This window comes from Prionailurus bengalensis, chromosome B3 (genome assembly GCF_016509475.1).
Source record: "Prionailurus bengalensis isolate Pbe53 chromosome B3, Fcat_Pben_1.1_paternal_pri, whole genome shotgun sequence".
Taxonomy (NCBI): Eukaryota; Metazoa; Chordata; class Mammalia; order Carnivora; family Felidae; genus Prionailurus; species Prionailurus bengalensis.
In genome coordinates, this window is record NC_057355.1 from 40,350,076 (window position 1) to 40,357,220 (window position 7,145).

Here is a 7,145-nt window from a genome sequence, read left to right on the forward strand (position 1 = left end):
TAATCAGAGAAGACCAGATTTGCATTCTGGAAAGGTAACTTTGGTAGTGGGGTGGAAGAGTGGAGGTAAAACCTGTGGCAGGAAGATCTGCTGGGAGGTTAGAAGTATGAATATCTGAGTTATAGCAGCAGTTATGAGGGAGAGGAAAAGGATTTACAAGATTTTTGCTTTCAGACGTGAGAATGTGGGTTATAGTTCGGGTACTATATCGCGTGATGGAGAGTTTTGGCTCCACCACTGACTAGCTCTTTGGTCTCTAACAAGTCCCTTAACATCACTGAACTTTAGCTTCCTCATATGTGAAATGAGGCTGAAGGTTAAACAACAACAACAACAACAACAAAGCACTACCCAAATAGTTTTGAGAATCAGTGACTGTGTGGAAGTGCTTTTTTGCTGTTATTTTTCAGTTAATATGCATGGAGCACTTCCCCCCCTCCTTCCTCCTGTAGGGGCTACTGTCATGTTATTTCAGAGAGAGTGAGAATCAGTGCCATCTAGGAGTCTGCAGGTGTGCAGTAGGAGTGATTGCAGGCGACCTAAGTGCCCACTCAGACACTACCACAGGGAGTGGAGAACCTCACTGAGGGCACAGCTTTCCGCTTATCTCTTCTGATCTCCCACTACCTAATGGTGAATGGTCTCAGGTCTGCACCCCACATTTTATACTATTTCATTAGTATAAAAGGTATTTCATGGTATACCCACTATGCTAATCATGACGTCCAGCTTCCCTTTCCAGCTCACACAGCCTCACTTACAGCCCCGTACTCAGTATTAGGCTGTATTTTTTGTGCAGGTAAAATCATTGGACTGGGCTGGGCCTTGACTCACAGTCTGGCCAAGGGCTAGAGGTGGTCTACCACCAAAGATTCTGCTCAGCAAGGGCAACGGTAATTAGCTAAACAAGACAGTAACCCAAGGCACCCCAAAATAAATAAACTTTAAAAAATAAAATTGGGGCGCCTAGGTGGCTGTCGGTTAAGCATCCAACTTCAGCTCAGGTCATGAACTCACAGTTCATGGGTTCGAGTCCTGCGTTGGGCTCTGTGCTGACAGCTCAGAGCCTGGAGCCTGCTTCAGATTCTGTGTCTCCCTCTCTCTCTGTCCCTCCCCTGCTTGTGCGCTCTCTCTCTCTCTCTCTCTCTCTTTCTCTCTCTCAAAAAAAAAATTAACAATTAAATCTAAAAATAAAACAAAATAATAAAATGTGGATTCCTGGGCCCAACTCCAGACCTTGAATCTGAGTCTGTGAATATGGGACTCTGCCTTTTATCACACTCAACAAATAATTTTTATGCTAGAGTAGTAACAGCTTTAACTAGCACATGGAACTATGGGCTGACCCCTAGGTCCAGGGTCCTCCCGGGATGAGTGGAACACAGCCTATTCTGTACTCTGGCTGAAAGGATGGATTTGCAAAAACATTGCCTCCTTATGCAAGATGCTTCTATTTGAGTTCTTGTCATCGCAGAAAAAAATCAGACTCAAAACAATTCAGTTACTCATTACATGTTGAGTGACCTGGGACAGGTTACTTAAATTCTTTTTTTTTTTTTTAACGTTTATTTATTTTTGAGACAGGGAAAGACAGAGCGTGAACAGCGGAGGGTCAGAGAGAGGGAGACACAGAATCTGAAGCAGGCTCCAGGCTCCAAGCTGTCAGCACAGAGCTTGACACGGGGCTTGAACGCACAGAGTGTGAGATCATGACCTGAGCCGAAGTCGGATGCTTAACCAACTGAGCCACCCAGGTGCCCCAAGTTACTTAAATTCTTTAAACTCTGATTTCTCAGTTTAAAACATGGGTAATACCTACACTGCAGAATAGAAATACATATAGAATATGCCCAAGGAAGTGCCTGGCACAAAGTAGATACTCCATAAGTGCTACCTATTACTGTCACCACAGTCTAACACTGCTATAAAGCCTTCTTTGGGCCTGCAACAATATTTCCTCCTCTGGATGGCAGCAACAGCTTGCTGAGATGCCTTTAGACCAACAGGAGGAAAAGAATTTTAGAGGGGGAAAGGATCTATAATTTAGTAACTCAAAATTTCATTTAAGAGGGGCACCTAGGTGGCTTAGTTGGTCGAGCATCCAGCTCTTGATTTCAGCTCAGGTCATGATCCTAGGGTTGTGAGATGAAGCCCCAAATCGGGCTCTGTCCTGGGCATACATTCTGCTTGAGATTCTCTCTCTCTCTCTCTCTCTCTCTCTCTCTCTCTCTCTCTCTCTCTCAATAAACATTTAAAGAAATCTTTAGGGGTGCTTGGATGGCTCAGTCAGTTAAGCGTCTGACTTCGGCTCAGGTCATGATCTTGCAGTATGTGGGATTGAGCCCTGCATCGGGCTCTGTGCTGACATCTCAGGGCCTGGAGCCTGCTTCGGATTCCATGTCTCCCTCTCTCTCTGCCCCTCTCCCACTTCTACTCTCTCTTCTCTCTCTCAAAAATAAATGAACATTTTAAAAAAGAACAAAAAAAGATCTTTAAAAATTTTTCATTTAAGAGATGATGAAACAAGGACTCAGCAACAGTTTGCTAGTGACAATACTAGGATTAGAACCTCAAGACCACAGTAAATTCTGTTAAAAACAAGAATTTTACTCTTGGTTTGGTTTGGGTGACAAAAAAAGTATATCTGAGCATAAACTCGAGCTCTTGAGAATGGCTGCTGAAAGATGTTTATTGTTTATATTTAAGCTTCTTTTCACCATTTTTCTTAATAGTCATCAAACAATTTCAAAGTAAAGATATACAATTTGGGGAGGCAGAGTCTTAGATTCAAGAAACATGGCATGAGCCCTGGCCCTGCCACTGACCCTAATTCTAGGTTGGTTACTCACCTTCTCTAAATGTGTTTCCTTATCTGTGAAATGAAAATTGTACCGACTTTGCAATGGGTGTCATGAGGAATACATATATATATGTATATATATATATATACATACGTATATATATATATATATATATATATATGTATATATATAATGCACCTGGTACAGTGTCTGGAACGCAGCAGGTTCTCAAAAGCATTATTAGCTAACATTGAGTGCCATCCAGATTTCCAAGGACTTGACCTAAACTATCTCATTTTATCATTACAAATAACCTTGTGAGGCAGGTAATGTTCTCAATCCTCATTTTTCCAGAACATTAAATAGCTAATAAGCGGTACATACAGAGTTCACACTCCACTGGTCTGACACCAGTCTATGAGCCTAACTACTTTCCTACCCTGCCTCTATTTGCAAATGTTTTTATCTTTGATTAGGGAATTCAATGTGTTAGGCCTTAGTGCTCAGGAACAAAGAAATGGGAGCTGTTGTTAATTGAGTGCCTATTATATGCAGGCAATATGCTACACAACTTCTTTCAAAAAGATTTTCTCATTTCAATTACTATTTAATCACTCTCTTTACCACCTCTAAGAATTCATAAAGTTTTCTAGAACCTTACAGACAGAAGCTTATTTTGTAGTATAATAGTGCAGTTCTTGCTTTCCAAGATTCTTTATTGCAGTTTTTCTTCCAGAAGACAGATTATCACTTTGTTATTTACAGAAGAAACATTAATGAGATGCTAAACTGTCACATTAAGAAAAAAAAAAAAGATGTGAGGGGCTCCTGGGTGGCTAAGTCAGTTAAGTGTCTGACCCTTGATTTCAGCTCAGGTCCTGATCTCACAGTTTGTGGGTTCAAGCCCATGTCAGGCTCTGTGCTGACAATGCGGAGCCTGCTTGGGATTCCCTCTATCCCTCTCTCTGCCCCTCTCCTGCTTGCATGTGCTCTCTCTCTCAAAATAAAAAAATAAACTTAAAAAAAATTTTTTTAAAGATTTGATACCTTTGCTCAGGAAAGTTTATATTAAAAAGTTAACAACGGACAAATGTTGGGGTGCCTTGGTGGCTCAGTTAGTTGAGCGTCTGACTTCGGCTCAGGTCATGATCTCACGGCTCAGCTCGTGACTTCAGCCCTGCATCAGGCTCTGTGCTGACAGCTCAGAGCCTGGAGCCTGCTTCGGATTCTGTGTCTCCCTCTCTCTCTGCCCCTAACCCACTCGCATTCTATCTCTGTCTCTCTCAAAAATAAAGAAATAAAAATTTTTTAAAAACAATGGACAAGTGTTATCCAAGAAGTTAAAATATTGTTTCTGTAGAGAAGCATTTTTGTGTGCAGGCTACTTTTTCTTGGTAAGTTTGATTGGAAGGGAGAGGCAGTGGGAGATTATCAGAGAAGAGCAGCTTTGAGGCAAGGCTATTTATAAAGATTCTGTGAGTGCTCGCTTCGGCAGCACATATATAAAGATTCTGTGATATATCTGTCATAAATATATAGAATCTAAAATCTCAGAAAAGGAGAGGCACCTGGGTGGCTCAGTCAGTTGAGCAAGTTGAGTGTCTAACTCTTGATTTTGGCTCAGGTCATGATCCCAGGGTCGTGGGATTGAGCCCCGTGTCAGGCTCTGCACTGAGCATGGAGTCTGCTTAAAATTCTCTCTTTCTCTTTTCCTCTGCCCTTCTCTCCCACTCACGTGCTCTTTCTCTCTCAAACAAAACAAAGTAAAAATATTAAAAATATATAAAATAAAATCTCAGAATTGGAAAGAATTTAGAGATCATTTAGTCTAACCTTGGACTCATTTTACAGAGAAGGAAACCACACTGGAGAGAAGAAATGTCTCGCCCAAAAACAGAACTCAGGTTTCTTAACTCCCAGATGATAATGAATTATTAATTATAAATAACTGTATATAACTTGTTTGATACGACCTTTGTTCGTTAGGAAGCAAGCTATAGAGTAGACATGTCAGCATCTTTCTTGGGCAGTTCCCGAATCCCCATTCTATGTCTGATCCCCATAATTCAGTGTAGTATGTATCTGACACAGACTGGGTCTGGCAATAAGGAAACAGCATTCATTTTTCAGTCTTGGATCTCAGCATAATTTGATATACAATGCTGACATATAATGTATCCTGGACAGCTTTAAAGGATGGTATTCCAAGAACTGGTATTAGTTTAAAAAACTTCAGTGTTTTTTTTTTCTGTTTCACTTTTTCACACATCCATGGTTTCTGAGATAAAATAGAGGTATTTCACTCCAGTGGGTTAAGTGGAGGAGGCAGTCTAAGTGGAGGGAAAAGTATATAATCACCCAGAGGTTTGAGACCTCATTGGGTATTTGGGGTCCTTTCAGAGAGCCTGACCTTCTCTTGCCTATGGACCTTGGACTTTAGTTTGAAGGCAGTAGGGAACTATTAAAGGAAGAGCAGGGTTTAGGGTATGAATATAGTTGCTTTTAATTATTATTTTTTTTATTTGAGAGAGAGAGGGAGGGAGAACATGAATGGGTAAGGGGCAGAGAGGGAGAAAGAGAGATGATCCCAAGCAGGCTCCATGCTGAGCATGGAGCCCAACGTGGGGCTCGATCTCACGACCCTGAGATCGTGACCTGAGCTGAAATCAAGAGTCAGACACTTAACCAACTGAGTCACCCAGGCGCCCCTTAATTATTTTTGAATCACACAATAATATATGAATACATTCTTACATAAATTGAAATACTAAATCTAGAGATGCCTGGGTGGCTCCGTCAGTTAAGTGTCCAACTTGGGCTCAGGTCATGATCTCATGGTTTGTGGGTTCGAGCCCCACATCGGGCTCTCTGCTATCAGCGCAGAGCCCGCTTCAGATCCTCTGTCTCCCTCTCTCTTTGCTCCTCCCCCCCCTCTCAAAAATAAAAATGAAAATGAAAACAAATACTAAATCTAAAGCCAAGGTTCTTTACCCTTCCATCCTCTGGTTTTCCTCAGAGGTAACCACTATTCCATTTGGTGTATATACATACATGCATAGGAGATACAGCTAGGATTATTTTGCACAAGTGTTTTAAAACAGATACTATCCTACCAAAAGATCAATTTGAAGGTTAGAGCTTGGTTTGGACAATTCTGCGAACCAGCTGGCCATCTGTTTACTTTGTTGGTGTTCACAGAGTATTTTGTGAACATTCCAGTTTTTAAGTGAGATTCTCACACAGGGATTGGTGCTGTGGGAACCATCTGGAAGACCCCAACCATGACAGCTGCAAACCCTCAAAGCCATATCCACTGGGTCTGCCTGCACTATGGCCTGCCCTGGGTCAAAAGTTTGCTCCCTGCAGTTGTGCAATTACAGGACAGCTGGAATTCACAGAGATTAAATGTTCCTTGTTCAGATTAGGGAATGGATAATGTGCCTGCCATGTGTTATAGAGCAACTGAATATCCAAACATGACCATGGGGTCCTTTTCTCAGGGGAAAAAAAAAAACATTCATTACTTTGGGTTTGATCTTTTACACTGTAACAAAAGTTCACATGCAACAAAAAGTCTACATAACGAAATGGCTTTTCATTATCAACAGTTGAGTTAAAAATTATTATCAAACTAACAGAATAAGGACTTCTAATTAGGCATATCTATAGCTTAAATCTCATTAGGGCTATTACTAAAGTGAGGTCTGGGGGCGTGGGACATAAGGAAGCCGGAGTTAGGAATACATGTGGATAGATTTATTTATTCTCTCATTAACTCACTGAATATACATTTAGTACCTACTATGAGCCAAATCATGTACTAAGACACTGGTTGAATTACTCTGTTCCTTTTGCCCTAAATTAAAGTTCACAACACACCTGGGGAGACACAAATAATGTAATGAGTACCCATAGTGGTCTTTACGTGCAACCAGTGATTTGCCAGTTATTCCATTCATTAAACTATTCTGAAGTTTTGAAAAAAAGCCACAAGGTTAAAAATCTTCTGTAGAAACATGCCCTATACACTTATGTGGTACTTATAATAAATGACCACTTCCTGGTCATTACACTGACTGGAAATTCTGAAAGAAGTGATGGGGTGAGGAGCCAGAGGCTAACGAGTTACTGTGCTCCTGGGGAATGCATCTGGGATTTGTCAAAGTTCTAGACTAGGACCCAACACTCAAGAGCAGGAAAGCAGAGGTCATGACTAAGGATGCAATTTACTCAGATTCTCCCCTGACCTTAATCCCATAAACAATTGCCTGGGTAAGGGCAAAAACCAAAGGCCTTTAAAGTAGGGTATAAGCTTTCCCTAAAACAAGATTAGGGCAGGCACTT